The sequence below is a fragment of the Tachypleus tridentatus genome, chromosome 3 (assembly GCF_004210375.1).
Source record: "Tachypleus tridentatus isolate NWPU-2018 chromosome 3, ASM421037v1, whole genome shotgun sequence".
Lineage (NCBI taxonomy): Eukaryota > Metazoa > Arthropoda > Merostomata > Xiphosura > Limulidae > Tachypleus > Tachypleus tridentatus.
In genome coordinates, this window is record NC_134827.1 from 36362331 (window position 1) to 36388031 (window position 25701).

Sequence of the window (25701 nt, forward strand, 5' to 3'; positions counted from 1 at the left end):
ACTAACTGTTTCTCTACTGTCTGTACAGCGTAACAGTTACATTAAACTGAATAAGTAACACACTTGTAACTTTCCAACTAAGTTATTCTAAAAGATGTCCATGTATTTTGTTCTCGGAACATTTCCAAGTCCTTACCAGTTATTAGTATTGTAACCCATGAAAACAGGCCTGAATTACTCATGAAATTCGTATTGGAATGTTCTGAGATATATAGACAAGAGGAAATATCAAATAAAGAACATTCATACTGTTTTGGCAGCAACATGTGGACTCACACGTCAGTACATCACGCATGCATACAGTGTGTGTGTGTCTTCTTATAGCAAAACCACATGTGCTATCTACTGAGCCCACCGAGGGGAATCAAACCCCTGATTTTAGCGTTGTAAATCCATAGACTTACGGCTGTATTAGCGGGGAGCACACACAGTGACGTGTGTTTATTGATAGGTGCATCCCTTATCTGTTCACATTTAAATTCATCAGCCTCAAGACCCCACATTCGCCATAGGAAAACATTGACCAATCTGTTTAACTAGGCGGCCCGGCATGGCCAAGCGTGTTAAGGCGTGCGACTCGTAATCTGAGGGTCGCGGGTTCGCATTCCAGTCGCGCCAAACATGCTCGCCCTTTCAGCCGTGGGGGCGTTATAATGTTACGGACAATCCTATTATTCGTTGGTAAAAGAGTAGCCCAAGAGTTGGCGGTGGGTGGTGATGACTAGCTGTCTTCTCTCTAGTCTTACACTGCTAAATTAGGGACGGCTAGCACAGATAGCCCTCGAGTAGCTTTGTGCGAAATTCAAAAACAAACAAACTGTTTAACTAGAGTTTTAAATAATTTATGAATGTTAACAATTTAATTATCACGAGCGTGGGGAAGGGGATACTGATGTCCCTGAACACCCCAGTGAAGGAAAATTTATTTCCTGTAAGCACTAAATCCCTGTCACGAAATTTTAGTATGTGTGTGTGTTTTGTTGGTTTTTTTTTGTTTTGTTTTTTCTTTCCTGGTAGGCATGTGTCCTGGACATGCACGAGATGACAACATATTCCACAACTATATATATCTTGCAATAATATGAACCATATGGCATATTTTCCGTGAGAACGAAGTAAGTAATTTGTGTGTATGTATCTGTTACTAAAGTCAGTGCTCATTATGGGACGAATTCTTCCAAGAAATATAGCAGCACATTTTTAATAAGGTACAGTTCCGACTTCTAATACTGACATGTTTTTGCTTTAGTTTTGATATTTAGCTACTAAAATATAAGAGTAAAAATACCACAGTTTAACGTTTTACAGATATTTGGGGATATTATTGTTATAAATAGATTTCACACAAGAAATGGCAGGATTAATTCCCAATTTACCATGACGTTCTATCCGTCAGGTGTCAGCACTGCTGTTCTTGTTCAAAATGGCGACTGTCTGGGAATTGATCGATCAATTAGTAAAAATCCTGTTCATAAACTTATTTGAATTTAAGTTGGGTTATAGAATATTAGGATGGTTAAAATCAAAGTTAAGTTAAGTATTAAAAGCTGTGTGTGTTAAGTTTCTTGAGATTAAAACTTTCCAAGTTTTGTCTCGTGCTAGGTTGTAGTTCGTGTTCTAACTACATATGTTTTTTAGTATAACGGAAAGTAGTGGACTTTTTTTTAGTAATATTTACGATACATTGTAAATACGTTTTTATTTGTTTGTGTTTTTAATACTTGCATGAACTTAAGTATATTATTGTTTTATTACTAATCACAACATGACATATATATATATATATATATAGGAACTTAATCTGATAAACATAATTTTACTTTAAACAATACAATAGCAGCCAGCAAACACAATATCTCTCTGACCTCCAAGAACTCGAGGCTCTGACGTTCGGAAATCATCTGTTAATCGTGTGAGAGGAAACATTTATATAGCTAACGGACGTTTCGTAAACCCATGTTTCATTAACAATGGTGGGAAATTAGGGTTTCAAACCTGACCTTTGACAGCTTGATGTGACGGAACTTTTGGTGTGACAGGACATTGACTCCTTTCACAAGGACTGCTTTTGCTTTTGTGTAGCTTTGGAGACAGAACTCAGATGAACACAGTGTTTTAGACAGTAGACAGAAGCATACCATATGAAAAACCATTGAACTGTCTAAAACTCTCTTTAAAAAAAGAAGACATCTAAATTTTCAGTAATAACTATAATTATGTCAGTATTGAGTTATAACAACCAGTTGGGTGTAACTGGGTAAATGGTTCAAGTTGTGCACCGGAAACTTTGGTGTAATGCTGTTTGTGCTTGTAACACACCACACATCTCTGTGTATCTCATTGGTTGGTTTTAATCTGGTGCAGCAGTCTCTAACACATCTTTATGTGCTCTATGATATTAGTCAGCAAGCCCGATAAGTATATAAAAATACCTTATACAATTTTTCACTCCCCTTTACCAATTACGAACTTTGATCGAAATAGTAACTGTTATTTGTTGTCGTACGTGATAAATCCTTCTATACCGTTTTAAATTTATTTGAGTTTGAATCTTGAGAACCTGTGTTTCGGGTGTTTAACAATATTTGTAGAAGATAACCAACTGCTGTCACTCGTGAAGTTATCATAACCGTTAATGATAAACCAGAGATGTTGGATATTATCTGGCTAGCGCCATCTAGTGACAACATCTGATATGTGGTAGTTGTACTGTTTGGTGAACTTCGAAACATCTCATAATATTTTAAAATTTGTTTGATAAAAAATATCTGTTTGTAGAATAGACGAACTTGTATGAGAGTGTATAGAAATAAGTTTTCTTTGTGGAATAATTAGTTTATATAAAGCAGTAAACCTTAATAGTAGACCTGAATTTTTGTTTTTATATCGGGCATAAAACACATTGAGTGTAGTTCATTTCTCTCCTTGTATCGGACCCATGGAGTGTTGTCTTAGGCTACGTCAGTAAAAGTTTCGTCGACTTTATATACTTGTTGATAAATATATCATTCCGTGTCTGGATTTACTTGAGTGAATTTTTTCGTGCAGTCTTGGAATGAGAAACATTTTACCTTGTAGTTTAGTCAGCAGTGGTTATGTGTAACTGAAAGATAAAATAAAAACACACAAAGCTGTTGCTGTAGCAGGATTTTCATAAACATACAAACTAGAAGGGGGGGAGGGAAAGTTTACTCTCCCACTAAATACAAATTCCCTTGTGGGGATTAACAATATTTAGGGGGGAAGGGGCAACATACTTTTGCTGATAAATTTACAGAGAAGCGAGCTGTTGTTATAATATTAAAGCTTTTTCGTTTGGGCATGTTGTCCCTAAATGAAAACTGTTACTGAATTTTGAAAGCTTTTCTGTTACCTAAGTTAGTAAAAGGAAGACGTGCATAAGTTTTATGCTTAAAATACAGTAAGATAAATTATATCTAGTTGTATTAATTTTAATACATGAAATGATTTTTATGGCACCATTTGTTTCAACAAATAGGCCTAGCACATGACCTCGATAGAGAAAATTAATACTGATAAAGTTAAGTAAACAAAATCAAAAGGAAGAAGTACGTTAAAAACAGGAAACTGAAACCTCTAATTATAGAGGTTTATAATTATATTATATTATATTAGTTTGTTATAACCTAAAAACAAGCCGAAACAAAAATAAATTAAAAACCAATAAACAAAAAACGCTGGGCTAATTAAAACGATTCCAGGGTATAAACTACGGGGTGTTCGAAAAGTTACTCTGCACTTATATATGTATATGATTACAAAACTGCACAGTGACTTTCTGAACACCCTGTATAATGTCGGATATATAATGTACCCTAGGTTGTGGAGGTGAGTGGTGAAGTAGGACCCACATTGCGTCTATCACACCGTCTATCAGTCTTAACCTCCATTTGCCCGTCTCACATAAGAAATAAAAGAGCAGTAATAGATATAGAAATTACGAGAGTGAGATGTGGGTGCTCATGTCCACAACGTTTTACATCTTAACTTCCTACAGACAGTTGTGGGAAGGTGACTGCTCTCCAAAGTAAAGAAGAAATAATTGATTGGAAAATAAGGTACTATCATTTCTCATTGTTTACTTAACTTTATCAGTATCAATTTTTTCAACACACATAATGATTATATTATTGCGATATAATTCCTTAGAGATGTAGTTGTCGCATAATAATTAACCTTTTTGCAAACTGGTGAACGTATTGTTTTGCAAATATTTCTGGAAAATAATTTAACTTCTCTACGACTGTGCAGAGTAGTGACCCCTTACAGAGCAAAGTTTGATACATTTCTATAGACTCTGATCGTTTAACTCGACAACTCTGTCAGTTCTTGTGTCTTACCATGATGTGCTTCTGCAGAGTTATTACTATGAACGTGACATTCTCGCCACACAGTATGCAGCTTGAAAGATCACTCTCGTGTTACAGGGTATAAACTATGTGCACGTGACACGAACACCCGAGAAGAAACCGCAAATGCAAAAATTTCGATTGCATTAAATGCTGGTAGCATATTTAGAGTTTGATCCTCAAGAGGCTATTACTGAGTAGCGAGAGATAAATGTTTCTGCAAGGGCGGATATGTTTAAGGATTGCCGATAAGGGCAGCCGTACTATATTGTTAAGTCAACGTTTTTGGTTTGAATTTCGCACAAAGCTACACGAGGACTATCTGCGCTAACGCTGCCCTTAACTTAGCAGTGTAAGACTAGGGGGAAGACAGCTAGTCATCACCACCCGCCGCCAACTCTTGGGCTATTCTTTTACCCGCGAATAGTGGGATTGACCGTCACATTATAACGCCCCCACGGCTGAAAGGGCGAACATGTTTGGTGTTTCTCAGACCCACATGTGGAAAACGAGTTTCAGCGTGTGTCCTTATCCTTCCTTACAAACTAGTAATCCACTTTCAACTTAAATAAAGTAATCTGTCCTTATCCTTCCTTACAAACTAGTAATCCACTTTCAACTTAAATAAAGTAATCTGTCCTTATCCTTCCTTACAAACTAGTAATCCACTTTCAACTTAAATAAAGTAATCTGTCCTTATCCTTCCTTACAAACTAGTAATCCACTTTCAACTTAAATAAAGTAATCTGTCCTTATCCTTCCTTACAAACTAGTAATCCACTTTCAACTTAAATAAAGTAATCTGTCCTTATCCTTCCTTACAAACTAGTAATCCACTTTCAACTTAAATAAAGTAATCTGTCCTTATCCTTCCTTACAAACTAGTAATCCACTTTCAACTTAAATAAAGTAATCTGTCCTTATCCTTCCTTACAAACTAGTAATCCACTTTCAACTTAAATAAAGTAATCTGTCCTTATCCTTCCTTACAAACTAGTAATCCACTTTCAACTTAAATAAAGTAATCTGTCCTTATCCTTCCTTACAAACTAGTAATCCACTTTCAACTTAAATAAAGTAATCTGTCCTTATCCTTCCTTACAAACTAGTAATCCACTTTCAACTTAAATAAAGTAATCTGTCCTTATCCTTCCTTACAAACTAGTAATCCACTTTCAACTTAAATAAAGTAATCTGTCCTTATCCTTCCTTACAAACTAGTAATCCACTTTCAACTTAAATAAAGTAATCTGTCCTTATCCTTCCTTACAAACTAGTAATCCACTTTCAACTTAAATAAAGTAATCTGTCCTTATCCTTCCTTACAAACTAGTAATCCACTTTCAACTTAAATAAAGTAATCTGTCCTTATCCTTCCTTACAAACTAGTAATCCACTTTCAACTTAAATAAAGTAATCTGTCCTTATCCTTCCTTACAAACTAGTAATCCACTTTCAACTTAAATAAAGTAATCTGTCCTTATCCTTCCTTACAAACTAGTAATCCACTTTCAACTTAAATAAAGTAATCTGTCCTTATCCTTCCTTACAAACTAGTAATCCACTTTCAACTTAAATAAAGTAATCTGTCCTTATCCTTCCTTACAAACTAGTAATCCACTTTCAACTTAAATAAAGTAATCTGTCCTTATCCTTCCTTACAAACTAGTAATCCACTTTCAACTTAAATAAAGTAATCTGTCCTTATCCTTCCTTACAAACTAGTAATCCACTTTCAACTTAAATAAAGTAATCTGTCCTTATCCTTCCTTACAAACTAGTAATCCACTTTCAACTTAAATAAAGTAATCTGTCCTTATCCTTCCTTACAAACTAGTAATCCACTTTCAACTTAAATAAAGTAATCTGTCCTTATCCTTCCTTACAAACTAGTAATCCACTTTCAACTTAAATAAAGTAATCTGTCCTTATCCTTCCTTACAAACTAGTAATCCACTTTCAACTTAAATAAAGTAATCTGTCCTTATCCTTCCTTACAAACTAGTAATCCACTTTCAACTTAAATAAAGTAATCTGTCCTTATCCTTCCTTACAAACTAGTAATCCACTTTCAACTGAAATAAAGTAATCTGTCCTTATCCTTCCTTACAAACTAGTAATCCACTTTCAACTGAAATAAAGTAACCAGTTTGAAAACGTGTAATGAATTTGTGCAGTTTGTGTGTTTTCTTACAGCAAAGCCACATCGGGATATCTGCTGTGTCCACCGAGGAGAAGTAAAACCTTTGTAGGTCCGCAGAGACTCACCACTGTCCCAGCGGGGGACGTTTAACTAGTTATTTGATATTTGTTCGAAAATAAAGTTTGTTTTTTTTTTAGTTGCTCCATGTCGGTGGACAAAAACGAACATTTTTTTTGCAATATTGCAAAAAAAGCGCAAGTTTTATTTGAATTGGTTAAATTTAACGAGTTCACTGATGCGCAGTGAAATTATAGAAATCATATTAAAAACGGATTGATCTTCCAATGGACTTCGCTTTATGACGTCCACGCACTGTACATAAGCTAGTTTTGTTTGTTTTTTGAATTTCGCACAAAGCTACTCGAGGGCTATCTGTGCTAGCCGTCCCTAATTTAGCAGTGTAAGACTAGAGGGAAGGCAGCTAATCATCACCACCCACCGCCAACTCTTGGGCTAATCTTTTACCAACGAATAGTGGGATTGACCGTCACATTATAATGCCCCCACGGCTGAAAGGGCGAGCATGTTTGGCGCGACGGGGATGCGAACCCGTGACCCTCAGATTACGAGTCGCACGCATTAACACGCTTGGCCATGCCGGGCCGTCGTAAGCTAGTAACCAGATGTTTTAAGTACAGTAATTTAAATATCAGTCGCTTATTTCTTTATCGGTACTGGCTGACTTACCCATTCAACTCACGATGAAAACATAGCAGCAACAGGGTATGCTATGCATCATGTCATTTCCCAGGGCACCGTGAAGGTCTGTGCTAGATTTGGTGACAATATGTTCAGCAGTTTGCTAGTTATGTGACGACACACACGCAGGGAAACGTTTGTTAAATAATAGTTTAGATTGATAACGTTTGTTAGTGACATCTATCAATAAGTATAACATCGCCCCACCAACACCAGTTTAACATGATGTGTATTATAACAAGGTTGCCTAGTGACATCAATTTGACGTGACATATAATGTTTCCACGTGACATGTGTATGACGTGACTTGTATCACCATAACGCTAACTCGTGACATCAATATGACGACTTATGTTAATGTAATGTTTCTTTAGATTTCGGAGGTCAAGTGATGTCAAGACAGACAAACTTGCGGAAATGTAACTATTCAATAAAACTACGAGTAATGGTAACAGTACAGTAATGGTACTTATAACAGTGCATAGAGTACGAAGCAGTTATGAACGTTGAGTGTTTCACGCTGTTTTACAACTTTGTTTTACAAAGAAACTCACAAAAACGAAGAATTAAACACGTAGTGAAGGAAAACGTGGGTAAAAGGTGTTTATAGTCGTCTATGAAATGAATCGAAGTTAATTATTACAAAGTAAAGAAAATGTAAAGTAGTAATGAAGGCAAACGTAGCTGTGTATGCAGAAACGTCTGACTGTGTGTTCACAACGTAATAAGTATATGGTTTTGAAGAGCCTGCGCGTGCGTATTTCAAACCTAAGACAGTAGAGAAAGCTCGTCCATAGATATAGTGTAATGTTCTTTTTGAAATTAAAAGCGAGCTAAATTATTTGTTTAACATACTTCCCAAAACACAGAATTAAAGTTTAAATCGAAGCCAGTTATCACATGATAAACCATCTGGCAATGCTTGGCCTTTGTTTAGTAGTTAAGCACTACACTACACAAAAGACTATCTGTACTCTGCCCACCACGGGTTTCGAGACCCGATATCTAACGGTACATGTCTGCAGACAGTGCAAAAGCTACACAACAAGCTATGTGTACTGTGCCCATTGCGGATAACTGATTCCCGGATTTTAGCGGTGTAAGTCCGTAAACTTACCGCTGACCCACCGAGATGACAGGTATAATAATAAGAACACGTGATATTATAAAACATTCATTAATAAGAAAAGCGGAAGGTTCCGCTAACGACTACAATGATTATTTTACAGCGTCGACTGTTGATTACGGTATGATTTTCATTTTCTTAACTGCGGGCCTTACAATAAGCGAAGACAAGTCAAGAAATCAAAAGAACCTTTATAAGGTCCAACAGAAAGCCTCGTGATATTGGAACTACAAATTTGAATGTCATGTGACTATCTCTTTGTGCCATTTTTTAAACTCGCGATGAGCTTTCTATTGAGTAACAGCTAAAGTTGTTGTTTATTCAGTTGAAATACGTAAGGAAAACCACACAATTTACTGCAGAATATTGATTTTATTTTATATATTATGGTGGCTTGGGAATTTTGATAGATTACTCATAAAACAGTTGTGGCAGCCATTAGTTGAGAGTTCGGTGAGGTAGACAGAAAGCTCTCCATTATGTGGGGCTGAGGACTTAATGCGTTGAAAATCGAGTTTTGATACCCGTAGTGGACAGAGTAAAAAATAGTACATTGTGTAGTTTGGGTTTAGCAACAAACTTGTAGATCATCATGTGTGATACGTGTCATAGTGTCACTTTCGTAAAGTTACGTATCATGTAACTTTTTCTAGCCCGGATTTTACGACATCAAATTTTGAAGAAAAAAAAAGAAAAATTGTGGTTTATATCCGTACTTTTTGTCACAGAATTTCAACTCAGATGTCGAGATTTTAAAATATTATTTTGATGTACCTTGTAACCTTTGTTTAAGATCAAGTGGTGCATTAAAAAAATAAATAACACTGCTAGCCCTAATTTTCGAAATAAAAAAATAAATAACACTGCTAGCCCTAATTTTCGAAATAAAAAAATAAATAACATTGCTAGCCCTAATTTTCGAAATAAAAAAATAAATAACACTGCTAGCCCTAATTTTCGAATTTCGTTTACTGTTATAATTATTATACAAATACTGGAAGTTGTTACGTTTCCCGCCTGTGTAGATATAAGTTGTCAGGGAACGAACCGCTCATCTGTAGCCTTTGCATTCAGTTGAGGCTTATTTTTAGCTCAAATAGTTTTAAAATATTGAAGATCTAAGTTCATATATCCTCAACACGTGTTATTCGTTACTTTCAAGTTTCTAAAGCTCACAGAGTTGTAAATATATCACCTGAAATTTCGGATTATTTCCTTTCTCTCAATCTATTTTGATCTATGAGAGAATCATATTTGTCCTCGGTAAAAGACGTCACGTTACGTAAGTTAATAAAGGAAAGACGTGGATAAGTTTTATGCTTAAAATACAGTAAGATAAATTTATCTAGTTTTATATTAATCGTAATATATGAGATGGTTTTTATGGCACCATTTCTTTCAACAAATAAGCCTAGCAATGGCGCGAGTATGAAAACTGGCTTTCAGGCCACTGGTTACTTGAGTTACGTGTGCATATTTGCGTAGTAAATGAGCTATTATGTGTATGTTTGTTTTTTTGAATTTCAAACAAAGCTGCTGGCTATCTGTGCTAGCCGTCCATAATTTAGTAGTGTAATACTAGAGGGAAGGCAGCTAGTCATCACCACCCACCGCCAACTCTTGGGCTACTTTTTTACCAACTAATAGTGGGATTGACCGTCATATTATAACGCCCCCACGGCTGAAAGGGCGAGCATGTTTGGCACGACGGGGATGCGAACCCGCGACCCTCAGATTACGAGTCGCACGCCTTAACACGCTTGGCCATGCCAGGCCACTATATTATGTGTAATATTTTTATTGTAATAAAAATTATAAATGACCAAAAGAATCAAATTCATATTTTAAAAGGTTCCACAGTTATCACGCCATGTATATGTATTTCATATGTGGGAACAATTATGAATTATTAACTTTTACCACTGAAAGACGTCCCTCGCGGCAAGTCTACGGATTTGCAATTTGCAACGCTAAAATCAGGGGTTCGATTTCCCTCGGTGGACTCAGCAGATAGCCCCATGTGGCTTTGCTGTAAAACACACACACTACATACTGCTGACCGGAGGTAGCTTTACGCTCTTCACTGGGCTTTGCGTGACCTTCTGCTTTCCTAGGTTCGAGTTCCATGATGGACAGACAGAGCACAGATAACCAATTAACCATTGTGTAATTTTCTACTCCAAAAGCAACAGTAACCGTAATAATTATAGTTACTGTGTTACCGAAATGTAAATATGTTATTATTCATTGTGCCAAAAAACTCCGTTTTTTTTGTTTTTTACTGTTAATATAGTGACACAGTATGTTACACATTGTGACACATTGTTTTTATCACTTCAAATCGAACGTTTCAACCGAAATTAAAACGCGTTAAATCTAACTATCCTAACCGTTTCTTTAAAACCTTTAAAATATAAAATGGAGAAATATTAATAATAAGAAAAAATATATATATATAATTTGTTTTGTTAATAAACTACGGTAATAAGTACACACTAAATACAGAGTACACACTAAATACAGAGTACACACTAAATACAGAGTACACACTAAATACAGAGTACACATTAAATACAGAGTACACACTAAATACAGAGTACACATTAAATACAGAGTACACACTAAATACAGAGTACACATTAAATACAGAGTACACACTAAATACAGAGTACACACTAAATACAGAGTACACACTAAATACAGAGTACACATTAAATACAGAGTACACACTAAATACAGAGTACACATTAAATACAGAGTGCATATTAAATACAGAGTACACACTAAATACAGAGTACACATTAAATACAGAGTACACACTAAATACAGAGTACACATTAAATACAGAGCACACACTAAATACAGAGTACACACTAAATGCAGGTACACATTAAATACAGAGTACACACTAAATACAGAGCACACACTAAAATACAGAGTGCACATTAAATACAGAGTACACACTAAATACAGAGCACACATTAAATACAGAGTGCACACTAAATACAGAGTACACACTAAATACAGAGTGCACATTAAATACAGAGTACACACTAAATACAGAGTACACATTAAATACAGAGTACACACACTAAATACAGAGCACACATTAAATACAGAGTGCATATTAAATACAGGTGCACATTAAATACAGAGTACACTAAATACAGGTGCACATTAAATACAGAGCACACACTAAATACAGAGTACACATTAAATACAGAGTACACACTAAATACAGAGTACACACTAAATACAGAGTACACACTAAATACAGAGTACACATTAAATACAGAGTACACACTAAATACAGAGTACACACTAAATACAGAGTACACACTAAATGCAGAGTACACATTAAATGCAGAGTACACACTAAATACAGAGTACACACTAAATACAGAGTACACACTAAATACAGAGTACACATTAAATACAGAGTACACATTAAATACAGAGTGCATATTAAATACAGAGTACACATTAAATACAGAGTACACACTAAATACAGAGTACACATTAAATGCAGAGTACACACTAAATACAGAGCACACACACCAAATACAGAGCACACATTAAATACAGAGTACACACTAAATACAGAGCAACACACTAAATACAGAGTGCACATTAAATACAGAGTACACACTAAATACAGAGTACACACTAAATACAGAGTACACACTAAATGCAGAGTACACATTAAATGCAGAGTACACACTAAATGCAGAGTACACATTAAATGCAGAGTACACATTAAATACAGAGTACACACTAAATACAGAGTACACACTAAATGCAGAGTACACATTAAATGCAGAGTACACACTAAATACAGAGTACACATTAAATACAGAGTACACACTAAATACAGAGTACACATTAAATACAGAGTACACACTAAATACAGAGTACACATTAAATACAGAGTAACAACACACTAAATACAGAGTACACACTAAATACAGAGTGCACACTAAATGCAGAGTGCACACACTAAATACAGAGCACACACACTAAATGCAGAGTACACATTAAATACAGAGTACACACTAAATACAGAGTACACACTAAATACAGAGTACACATTAAATACAGAGTACACACTAAATACAGAGTACACACTAAATACAGAGTACACACTAAATGCAGAGTACACATTAAATGCAGAGTACACACTAAATGCAGAGTACACATTAAATGCAGAGTACACATTAAATACAGAGTACACACTAAATACAGAGTACACACTAAATGCAGAGTACACACTAAATACAGAGTACACATTAAATACAGAGTACACACTAAATACAGAGTACACATTAAATACAGAGTACACACTAAATACAGAGTACACATTAAATACAGAGTACACACTAAATACAGAGTACACACTAAATACAGAGTACACACTAAATACAGAGTACACATTAAATACAGAGTACACATTAAATACAGAGTACACACTAAATACAGAGTGCATATTAAAATAAACGTACAAATTTCTGAATCTACGTCCCCCACTGGAACAGCGGTAACTCTTCGGATTTACAACACTAAAGTCAGGGGTTCGATTCCCCTTGGTGGACACAGCAGATAGCCTGAGGCAGCTTTGCTATAAGAAAAGCCAACACACATTCTAAACCTGCATCCACAATATTAGCCTACTCTTAAAATGCCCAAATATTCAGTGATATGTCTTTAACTCTGAAAAAAATAAGCTGGAACACTTTGCTCTTTCTATTAAATTATAACTCATGACGATTCGTTTCTTAACATTAGGGTAGTAGACATTCGATGTCTGGAGATAACTTTTCGAGATTTAGGGCTAAGATCAGTAATGATAACCATAGAGGTAATTTGTTATAATCAGGCTTGCGTTATGATTTATGTGATATCCTTGTGGACCAGTCAGGAGGCTATTTATTACCCATTCCTCCAGTTTAGGTGAATCTGAAATCGTGAAAATTTATCATTCACTTTAAGGACTTATGACGTCATCGCTCTTTAATGAGGGTCGTTAGATTTTGAATGAACACGCTATTGGCTGATTACTTAGCGGATCAGTTTGGGCGTTACGCTTTATTGTAGCCAGACCGTAACGTCAAGTCTTCTTGGTTTTTTTTATTTTCAATACTTATCTCTGCAATAAGCATGGGCCTCGTTTCACTTTCTAGATCTTTCTAGATTTCCCCTACTCACCCCCCCCCCAAAAAAAAAGCCAACTTCCCATTTTTATGTTTTTAAATATTTATTTTAAATAAGGTTGCAATAGGCCAAAGACAAACTGAACGAATGTAATTCGATGAAAGGAAGAAACTCGCCCAATTTCGCGACAACGTACATAGATGTTTCTTAACCGACGCCCCCCGCTAGTACAGCGGTATGTCTCCGGATTTACAACGCTAAAATCAGGGGTTCGATTCCCCTCGGTGGGCTGAGCAGATAGCCCTTTGTGGCTTTGCTATACGAAAAAACATATAAACAAACAAACAAACTTAACCGACCTTCTTGCAGTTGTGAAGTTAAGAAATGATTTATTTGTTTGTTGAGCACAAAGCGCCACAATCGATTACTTGTGCTCTGACCACCAAGGGTATCGAAACCCAGTTTTTAACGTTATAAATCTTTAGACTTGCCGCTTAGCTGTTGAGTGATCAAGGAAACACTTACGGTGGTACTTAATACGTGGAACCCCTGTAGAAACACGCGCAGAAAGAAACATTTCATACGTTTTGCCTCACGAAGCTGTTTTCGTACTAAAATGTTTTCGCGAAGCTGGCCTCAGAAGGCTTGTATTGAATAGATTTTTTTTACGTAGAAGCACATTTATATCCTATTGGCTGAAAGATAACAGAATACTAGAAGTTAATAATATCCCAGCAATACAGCGATCCTGATATAGGTTCTAGTAAATGGTGATCGATGAAAAATTGAAAAAAATGTGCATATTCTTATGTAAAAAACTTATTATAATAATGTTCGGTCTGTGTCTGTCTTGAAAATGTGCGTGCACCTTACTATCCAAATGCGCATGCGCATGCACGTATTTCAACAGATGTAAATAAAAGGCAGATGTGAATATATTTTAGTAGAACTTTGGTACAATGTCATACTAAAGGCGTATTAAAATTTAAAAAAAAAACGTGTAAATTTAAATTGTAGAATAAGAATGTAAGTTTATTTACTGATAGTATTACATACAGTAAAGTTCAGCCCCAATAACTCCAAAGCAAAAGATGTAGTGTTATAATGTTAATAATCTATATCTTTATCGAAATTTGGCCGTACTAAAGAGGGCTTAACTAATGTTAGGCCTAAATCAAGTAGACTTTTTAGATTTCAGGGTTTACGGTCACAATTAATTTGTATTATTAAACAAATACTATTCCAATAAAGATATTAATTTGACTGCATTGTGAATGTATGTGAAGAAGCTCAGGGAATAAATAGCCTTATAGTTATGAAATTGTTAGTTCTGTAGTAACAGTTTAGTGTTATGTAACCTAACATAAACAGTTTCAGATGACGATGTTTCGTTCCACAGTAGCTAAGCAGTGAGTTTACAAACTTATAAATTTAAAATCCGTGGTTCGATTCCCTGCGCTGTACAAAACATGTAGCTCAATTTGATGTTTTGCTGAAAGTATCAGGTTTTCAAATAATTGTTTGTGGCAGGAATTAATATTTGGTATCGTAACAATATATGGACATTTTTGTAAGGTAGAAAGGTGTAGTGAGTGGCAGCTGTTTTAATAGTCGAGTTTGTGGAACTTACTATAAGTGAAAGGAGGTAAAAAATTAAGAACTGGTGAAACAGTTATGGTGGCTTGTTATGACGTAAGAAGAGAATGTTACTACGGATGTGAGAGAAAGATGTCGTTTCTTTTTAGTTAAGAGGAGACTGTTAGTAGTAACGTTTATATCTAAGAGGAGACTGCTAGTAGTAAGAACTGGTGTACCAGTTATGGTGGCTTGTTATGACGTGAGAAGAGAATGTTACTACGGATGTGAGAGGAAGCTGTCGTTTCTTCTTTTTAGTTAAGAGGAGACTGTTAGTAGTAACGTATGTATTTAAGAGGAGACTTTCAGTAGTAACGGGTATATCTAAGAGGAGACTTTCAGTAGTAACGTGTGTATTTAAGAGGAGACTTTCAGTAGTAACGTGTGTATTTAAGAAGAGACTGTTAGTAGTAACGTGTGTAATTAAGAGGAGACTTTTAGTAGTAACGTGTGTATTTAAGAAGAGACTGTTAGTAGTAACGTATGTATTTAAGAGGAGACTTTCAGTAGTAACGGGTATATCTAAGAGGAGACTTTCAGTAGTAACGTGTGTATTTAAGAGGAGACTTTCAGTAGTAACGTGTGTATTTAAGAGGAGACTTTCAGTAGTAACGTGTGTATTTAAGAAGAGACTGTTAGTAGTAACGTGTGTAATTAAGAGGAGACTTTTAGTAGTAACGTGTGTATTTAAGATGAGACTTTTAGTAGTAACGTGTGTATTTAAGAAGAGACTGTTAGTAGTAACGTGTGTATTTAAGAGGAGACTTTTAATAGTAACGTTTGTATTTAAGAGGAGACTGTTAGTAGTAACGTGTGTATTTAAGAGGAGACTTTTAGTAGTAACGTTTGTATTTAAGAGGAGACTGTTAGTAGTAACGTTTGTAGTTAAGAAGAGACGTTTAGTAGTAACGTTTGTAGTTAAGAAGAGACTTTTAGTAGTAACGTTTGTATTTAAGAGGATACTTTTAGTACTAATGTGTGTATTTAAGAGGAGGGCTGTTAGTAGTAACGTGTATATTTAAGAGGAGACTTTTAGTAGTAACGCGTGTATTTAAGAGGAGACTGTTAGTAGTAACGTGTGTATCTAAGAGGAGACTGTTAGTAGTAACGTTTGTATTTAAGAAGAGACTGTTAGTAGTAACATGTGTATTTAAGAGGAGACTGTTAGTAGTAACGTGTGTATGTAGGAGGAGACTGTTAGTAGCAACGTGTGTATGTAGGAGGAGACTGTTAGTAGTAACGTGTGTATGTAGGAGGAGACTGTTAGTAGTAACGTGTGTATGTAGGAGGAGACTGTTAGTAGTAACATGTGTATGTAGGAGGAGACTGTTAGTAGTAACGTGTGTATGTAGGAGGAGACTGTTAGTAGTAACGTGTGTATGTAGGAGGAGACCGTTAGCAGTAACATGTGTATGTAGGAGGAGACTGTTAGTAGTAACGTGTGTATGTAGGAGGAGACTGTTAGTAGTAACATGTGTATGTAGGAGGAGACTGTTAGTAGTAACGTGTGTATGTAGGAGGAGACTGTTAGTAGTAACGTGTGTATGTAGGAGGAGACTGTTAGTAGTAACATGTGTATGTAGGAGGAGACTGTTAGTAGTAACGTGTGTATGTAGGAGGAGACTGTTAGTAGTAACATGTGTATGTAGCAGGAGACTGTTAGTAGTAACGTGTGTATGTAGGAGGAGACTGTTTTGTGAACGTGTACTGAAACAGTCATGTGTTTACAAGAAAAACCATTTTCCCACTGTCGTATGTATTAACGAGATGTTTTACTAGTTCCTTGTGGCTATTCGTTCATATCGTTGGAGAAAGAATGAAAGAACTAAATAGTTAGGGGTCTCTGTTATCTGTATGTTTAGAAATGAACTCCGTTTCATGTAAAACAAATGAATCATCAATCAATGCCTGACTGTTTCAAAAACAAAACACCTTGACGGTAGGCTATCCTACGTATTGACCTTCAAACTGGGCTATCGAGACCGTATTGACCTTGACACTGGGCTATCCAGACCCTATTGGCCTTTACAGTGGGCTATCCAGATCGTATTGACCTTGACAGTGGGCTATCCAGACCGTATTGACCTTGACACTGGACTATCCAGACATATTGACCGTGATACTGGGTTATCCAGACCGTATTGACCTTGACACTAGACTATCCAGATCGTACTGGCTACAGGAGCGATACTCTTTAATTTTAACAAGATACTGGAGATCTGGTATGTCGTGGTGGTCAACCTGCCATCTGTGGATTGTGGGTGGAATACCACGACCCGTCATAATTTTCCTTTCAGGCCATGGGATCTGTTATAATATTATGCTCAATACCACTTTTCGATGCCCGGCATGGCCAGGTTGGTTGAGGCTTTCGACTTGTAATCTGAGAGTCGCGGGTTATGCTCGCCCTTTCAGCCGTGGTGGCGTTATTATGTTACGGTCCATCCTACTATTCGTTGGTAAAAGTGTATTCCAAGAGTTGGCGGTGGGTGGTAATGATTAGCTGCCTTTCCACTAATATTACACTGCAAAATAGCCCTCGTGTAGCTTTGCGCGAAATTCAAAAACAAACAAACAATCCACTTTTCGTTGTTAAAGTATTAGTCCAGGAATTGACCAATTCAAGAATTTAAAGGAAGACGTAGAACTATATATAAGGAACCACTAAATCCAGTTCGTTAACACAGCAAGCTTCTTGTGAAAGTGAACAAAACAGAAGGTTAATAAAAACTGTAAACAACAACAGATCGTATCAAAACCCAGCATCGAACCAACATGACGATTTGTCTCTAGATATACTGGACATTTATTTTCTTAAAAAATATATGTCGCTCAGTTGTCCCCCGCGGAGTTGTCAACTTATACCCAACATCGTAGCAAGGTGAGTGAGGTTCAACTTCTTTGACGTAATAGTTTACGTCAGATGGTTCGCAGTTAGGTAAGGTTCTCAGTGTCGTTTGTGTATTTATAAATATGTCTACCGAATAACAAAAGAAACGTTGCTAAATTAGGACACTCACACCATTTGTCAACTACCTGCTAGATTGAGTAATCCCGAGTTCAAACAGTCTCGGTAAGAGGGAAGTTCATTGTTTGATTTTATTCACATATGTAAAGTAGAATGCGCGAGATAAGTTATATAGTCCGTGAAACTGCGTCACCTCGTCAGTTCACCATGTCGTGAGTTGTCCATGACGTCGAGGGTTTTTAATAATGACTAATATCGTTTTTATTTCAAACCAGTGAAGATAATCAACTTAACCTCAGTTACTGGATGTCAGTTATAGTAAACCTACAGATAATCAACTTAACCTCAGTTACTGGATGTCAGTTATAGTAAACCTACAGATAATCAACATAACCTCAGTTACTGGATGTCAGTTATAGTAAACCTACAGATAATCAACATAACCTCAGTTACTGGATGTCAGTTATAGTAAACCTACAGATAATCAACATAACCTCAGTTACTGGATGTCAGTTATAGTAAACCTACAGATAATCAACTTAACCTCAGATACTGGATGTCAGTTATAGTTAACCTACAGATAATCAACTTAACCTCAGTTACTGGATGTCAGTTATAGTTAACCTACAGATAATCAACTTAACCTCAGTTACTGGATGTCAGTTATAGTAAACCTACAGATAATCAACTTGACCTCAGATACTGGATGTCAGTTATAGTTAACCTACAGATAATCAACTTTACCTCAGTTACTGGATGTCAGTTATAGTTAACCTACACACAGTAATCTTAACCTCAGTTACTGGATGTTAATTATAGTTATTTAACACTTAACCTACAGACAGTAATTTTAACCTCAGTTACTGGATGTCAATTATAGTTATTTAACACTTAACCTACAGACAGTAATTTTAACCTCAGTTACTGGATGTCAATTATAGTTATTTAACACTGAACCTACAGACAGTAATTTTAACTTCAGATACTGGATGTTAATTCTTCAACAAGCTTCTATTCCTGGATAAATGTGAGAGCCAACAAACCTCACCATCTTCTCATTCGACGTTAACTCAGTTTATGAAAAACAAACCTATTTACCAACGCCTCGTTTATTGATAGGATTGGTACGTGGGTTTAGTGGCAGCACTTATAACATCATAAGCGCCTAATAAGATAGGATTCTTAACTTAAGTCGAAAGCGAACGTCTTAAGAAAACTGAAGAAATCAGTTGTGTGGGTGTGACATTTCTGTATCTCTTTAAGTCTTAGGTCTTTCTCTTCACTCTTTGTCGGTGAACACGTTTAACTTTGTAATTGGCCTTTGCTCAAACGCCTCAGAGATTTGTTTGAACGATTTTTATAAAAATATTTCGCTGTTCTTGCTTCTTTCTGATCAAGATCAAATAATGTGCTTAGTAAAGAAATAAATAAAAAGGATTAAAGTCTTTGATTCAATGTTGTCATGTCGCATGCAACACCAGAATTATTTTCTGAAAAAAAATGGATGTAGAGTAAAATCTTTTGACGTAAAATGTGGTCCACTTATAAAACATCTCTCACTTTCGTCTTCTAAAAAATGTGATCCACTTATAAAACATCTCCCACTTTCGTCTTCTAAAAAATGTGACCACTTATAAAACATCTCCCACTTTCGTCTTCTAAAAAATGTGGTCCACTTATAAAACATTTCTCACTTTCGTCTTCTAAAAATGTGGTCTACTTATAAAACATCTCCCACTTTCGTCTTCTGAAAAATGTGGTCCACTTATAAAACATCTCCCACTTTTGTCTTCTGAAAAATGTGGTCTACTTATAAAACACCTCCCACTTTCGTCTTCTGAAAAATGTGGTCCACTTATAAAACATCTCCCACTTTCGTCTTCTGAAAAATGTGGTCCACTTATAAAACATCTCCCACTTTCGTTTTTTAAAAAATGTGGTCCACTTATAAACATCTCCCACTTTCGTCTTCTAAAAATGTGGTCCACTTATAAAACATCTCTCACTTCCGTCTTCTAAAAAATGTGGTCTACTTATAAAATATCTCTCACTTTCGTCTTCAAAAAATGTGGTCTACTTATCAAACATCTCTCACTTTCGTCTTCTAAAAAATGTGGTCCACTTATAAAACATCTCTCACTTTCGTCTTCTAAAAAATGTGGTGAACTTATAAAACATCTCTCACTTCCGTCTTCTAAAAAATGTGGTCCACTTATAAAACATCTCTTACTTTCGTTTTCTGAAAAATGTGGTCCACTTATAAAACATCTTTCACTTTCGTCTTCTAAAAATTCTCCCACTTTCGTTTTTTAAAAAATGTGGTCCACTTATAAAACATCTCCCACTTTCGTCTTCTAAAATGTGGTCCACTTATAAAACATCTCTCACTTCCGTCTTCTAAAAAATGTGGTCTACTTATAAAACATCTCTCACTTTCGTCTTCTAAAAAATGTGGTCTACTTATAAAACATCTCTCACTTTCGTCTTCTAAAAATGTGGTCCACTTATAAAACATCTCTCACTTTCGTCTTCTAAAAAATGTGGTGTACTTATAAAATATCTCTCACTTTCGTCTTCTGAAAAATGTGGTCCACTTATAAAACATCTCCCACTTTCGTTTTTTAAAAAATGTGGTCCACTTATAAAACATCTCTCACTTTCGTCTTTTAAAAAATGTCCACTTATAAAACATCTCTTACTTTCGTTTTCTGAAAAATGTGGTGTACTTATAAAACATCTCTTACTTTCGTTTTCTGAAAAATGTGGTCCACTTATAAAAACATCTCTCACTTTCGTCTTCTAAAAATGTGGTCCACTTATAAAACATCTCCCACTTTCGTCTTCTAAAAAATGTGGTGTACTTATAAAACATCTCTTACTTTCGTTTTCTGAAAAATGTGGTCCACTTGTAAAACATCTCTCACTTTCGTCTTCTAAAAAATGTGGTCCACTTATAAAACATCTCTCACTTTTGTCTTCTAAAAATGTGGTCCACTTATAAAACATCTCCCACTTTCGTCTTCTGAAAAATGTGGTCTACTTATAAAACATCTCCCACTTTCGTCTTTTGAAAAATGTGGTCCACTTATAAAACATCTCCCACTTTCGTTTTCTGAAAAGTGTGGTCCACTTATAAAACATCTCTCACTTCCGTCTTCTAAAAAATGTGGTCTACTTATAAAACATCTCTCACTTTCGTCTTCTAAAAATGTGGTCTACTTATAAAACATCTCTCACTTTCGTCTTCTAAAAAATGTGATCCACTTATAAAACATCTCCCACTTTCGTCTTCTAAAAAATGTGACCACTTATAAAACATGTCCCACTTTCGTCTTCTAAAAAATGTGGTCCACTTATAAAACATCTCTCACTTTCGTCTTCTAAAAATGTGGTCTACTTATAAAACACCTCCCACTTTCGTCTTCTAAAAAATGTGGTCCACTTATAAAACATCTCCCACTTTCGTCTTCTGAAAAATGTGGTCCACTTATAAAACATCTCCCACTTTCGTTTTTTAAAAAATGTGGTCCACTTATAAACATCTCCCACTTTCGTCTTCTAAAAATGTGGTCCACTTATAAAACATCTCTCACTTCCGTCTTCTAAAATATGTGGTCTACTTATAAAACATCTCTCACTTTCGTCTTCTAAAAAATGTGGTCCACTTATAAAACATCTCTCACTTTCGTCTTCTAAAAAATGTGGTGTACTTATAAAACATCTCTCACTTCCGTCTTCTAAAAAATGTGGTCCACTTATAAAACATCTCTTACTTTCGTTTTCTGAAAAATGTGGTCCACTTATAAAACATCTTTCACTTTCGTCTTCTAAAATTCTCCCACTTTCTTTTTTTTTAAAAATGTGGTCCACTTATAAAACATCTCCCACTTTCGTCTTCTAAAATGTGGTCCACTTATAAATCATCTCTCACTTCTGTCTTCTAAAAAATGTGGTCTACTTATAAAACATCTCTCACTTTCGTCTTCTAAAAAATGTGGTCTACTTATAAAACATCTCTCACTTTCGTCTTCTAAAAATGTGGTCCACTTATAAAACATCTCTCACTTTCGTCTTCTAAAAAATGTGGTGTACTTATAAAACATCTCTCACTTTCGTCTTCTGAAAAATGTGGTCCACTTATAAAACATCTCCCACTTTCGTTTTTTAAAAAATGTGGTCCACTTATAAAACATCTCTCACTTTCGTCTTCTAAAAATGTGGTCCACTTATAAAACATCTCTCACTTTCGTCTTCTAAAAAATGTGGTGTACTTATAAAACATCTCTCACTTTCGTCTTCTGAAAAATGTGGTCCACTTATAAAACATCTCCCACTTTCGTTTTTTTAAAAATGTGGTCCACTTATAAAACATCTCTCACTTCCGTCTTTTAAAAAATGTGGTCTACTTATAAAACATCTCTCACTTTCGTCTTTTAAAAAATGTCCACTTATAAAACATCTCTTACTTTCGTTTTCTGAAAAATGTGGTCCACTTATAAAACATCTCTCACTTTCGTCTTCTAAAATGTGGTCCACTTATAAAACATCTCCCACTTTCGTTTTTTAAAAAATGTGGTCCACTTATAAAACATTTCCCAATCTCGTCTTCTAAAAATGTGGTCCACTTATAAAACATCTCTTACTTTCGTTTTCTGAAAAATGTGGTCCACTTATAAAACATCTTTCACTTTCGTCTTCTAAAAATTCTCCCACTTTCGTTTTTTAAAAAATGTGGTCCACTTATAAAACATCTCCCACTTTCGTCTTCTAAAATGTGGTCCACTTATAAATCATCTCTCACTTCCGTCTTCTAAAAAATGTGGTCTACTTATAAAACATCTCTCACTTTCGTCTTCTAAAAAATGTGGTCCACTTATAAAACATCTCTCACTTTCGTCTTCTAAAATGTGGTCCACTTATAAATCATCTCTCACTTCCGTCTTCTAAAAAATGTGGTCTACTTATAAAACATCTCTCACTTTCGTCTTCTAAAAAATGTGGTCTACTTATAAAACATCTCTCACTTTCGTCTTCTAAAAATGTGGTCCACTTATAAAACATCTCTCACTTTCGTCTTCTAAAAAATGTGGTGTACTTATATAACATCTCTCACTTTCGTCTTCTGAAAAATGTGGTCCACTTATAAAACATCTCCCACTTTCGTTTTTTAAAAAATGTGGTCCACTTATAAAACATCTCTCACTTCCGTCTTTTAAAAAATGTGGTCTACTTATAAAACATCTCTCACTTTCGTCTTTAAAAATGTGGTCTACTTATAAAACATCTCTCACTTTCGTCTTTTTAAAATGTCCACTTATAAAACATCTCTTACTTTCGTTTTCTGAAAATGTGTCCACTTATAAAACATCTCTCACTTTCGTCTTCTAAAAATGTGGTCCACTTATAAAACATCTCCACTTTCGTTTTAAAAATGTGGTCCACTTATAAAACATTTCCCAATTTCGTCTTCTAAAAATGTGGTCCACTTATAAAACATCTCCCACTTTCGTCTTCTAAAAAATGTGGTGTACTTATAAAACATCTCTTACTTTTGTTTTCTGAAAAATGTGGTCCACTTATAAAACATCTCTCACTTTCGTCTTCTAAAAATGTGGTCCACTTATAAAACATCTCCCTCTTTCGTCTTCTGAAAAATGTGGTCTACTTATAAAACATCTCCCACTTTCGTCTTTTGAAAAATGTGGTCCACTTATAAAACATCTCCCACTTTCGTTTTCTGAAAAGTGTGGTCCACTTATAAAACATCTCTCACTTCCGTCTTCTAAAAAATGTGGTCCACTTATAAAACATCTCCCACTTTCGTCTTCTAAAATGTGGTCCACTTATAAATCATCTCTCACTTCTGTCTTCTAAAAAATGTGGTCTACTTATAAAACATCTCTCACTTTCGTCTTCTAAAAAATGTGGTCTACTTATAAAACATCTCTCACTTTCGTCTTCTAAAAATGTGGTCCACTTATAAAACATCTCTCACTTTCGTCTTCTAAAAAATGTGGTGTACTTATAAAACATCTCTCACTTTCGTCTTCTGAAAAATGTGGTCCACTTATAAAACATCTCCCACTTTCGTTTTTTAAAAAATGTGGTCCACTTATAAAACATCTCTCACTTTCGTCTTCTAAAAATGTGGTCCACTTATAAAACATCTCTCACTTTCGTCTTCTAAAAAATGTGGTGTACTTATAAAACATCTCTCACTTTCGTCTTCTGAAAAATGTGGTCCACTTATAAAACATCTCCCACTTTCGTTTTTTTAAAAATGTGGTCCACTTATAAAACATCTCTCACTTCCGTCTTTTAAAAAATGTGGTCTACTTATAAAACATCTCTCACTTTCGTCTTTTAAAAAATGTCCACTTATAAAACATCTCCCACTTTCGTTTTTTTAAAAATGTGGTCCACTTATAAAACATCTCTCACTTCCGTCTTTTAAAAAATGTGGTCCACTTATAAAACATCTCTTACTTTCGTTTTCTGAAAAATGTGGTCCACTTATAAAACATCTTTCACTTTCGTCTTCTAAAAATTCTCCCACTTTCGTTTTTTAAAAAATGTGGTCCACTTATAAAACATCTCCCACTTTCGTCTTCTAAAATGTGGTCCACTTATAAATCATCTCTCACTTCCGTCTTCTAAAAAATGTGGTCTACTTATAAAACATCTCTCACTTTCGTCTTCTAAAAAATGTGGTCCACTTATAAAACATCTCTCACTTTCGTCTTCTAAAATGTGGTCCACTTATAAATCATCTCTCACTTCCGTCTTCTAAAAAATGTGGTCTACTTATAAAACATCTCTCACTTTCGTCTTCTAAAAAATGTGGTCTACTTATAAAACATCTCTCACTTTCGTCTTCTAAAAATGTGGTCCACTTATAAAACATCTCTCACTTTCGTCTTCTAAAAAATGTGGTGTACTTATAAAACATCTCTCACTTTCGTCTTCTAAAAAATGTGGTCTACTTATAAAACATCTCTCACTTTCGTCTTTTAAAAAATGTCCACTTATAAAACATCTCTTACTTTCGTTTTCTGAAAAATGTGGTCCACTTATAAAACATCTCTCACTTTCGTCTTCTAAAAATGTGGTCCACTTATAAAACATCTCCCACTTTCGTTTTTTAAAAAATGTGGTCCACTTATAAAACATCTCTCACTTCCGTCTTTTAAAAAATGTGGTCTACTTATAAAACATCTCTCACTTTCGTCTTTTAAAAAATGTGGTCTACTTATAAAACATCTCTCACTTTCGTCTTTTAAAAAATGTCCACTTATAAAACATCTCTTACTTTCGTTTTCTGAAAAATGTGGTCCACTTATAAAACATCTCTCACTTTCGTCTTCTAAAAATGTGGTCCACTTATAAAACATCTCCCACTTTCGTTTTTTAAAAAATGTGGTCCACTTATAAAACATTTCCCAATTTCGTCTTCTAAAAATGTGGTCCACTTATAAAACATCTCCCACTTTCGTCTTCTAAAAAATGTGGTGTACTTATAAAACATCTCTTACTTTTGTTTTCTGAAAAATGT

The 25701-nt window shown here is 35.2% G+C and overlaps 1 long non-coding RNA gene across 1 annotated transcript in view; it reads left to right on the forward strand.

Moving 5' to 3' along the window:
- Window positions 1-700: 700 nt before the first annotated feature.
- LOC143246047 (uncharacterized) overlaps window positions 701-25701 on the forward strand; it is a 33597-nt gene continuing 8596 nt past the window's right edge. The window contains exon 1 of the long non-coding RNA XR_013025742.1: window positions 701-1115. This is a non-coding gene — a long non-coding RNA (uncharacterized LOC143246047). The remainder of the gene's footprint in view (window positions 1116-25701) is intronic.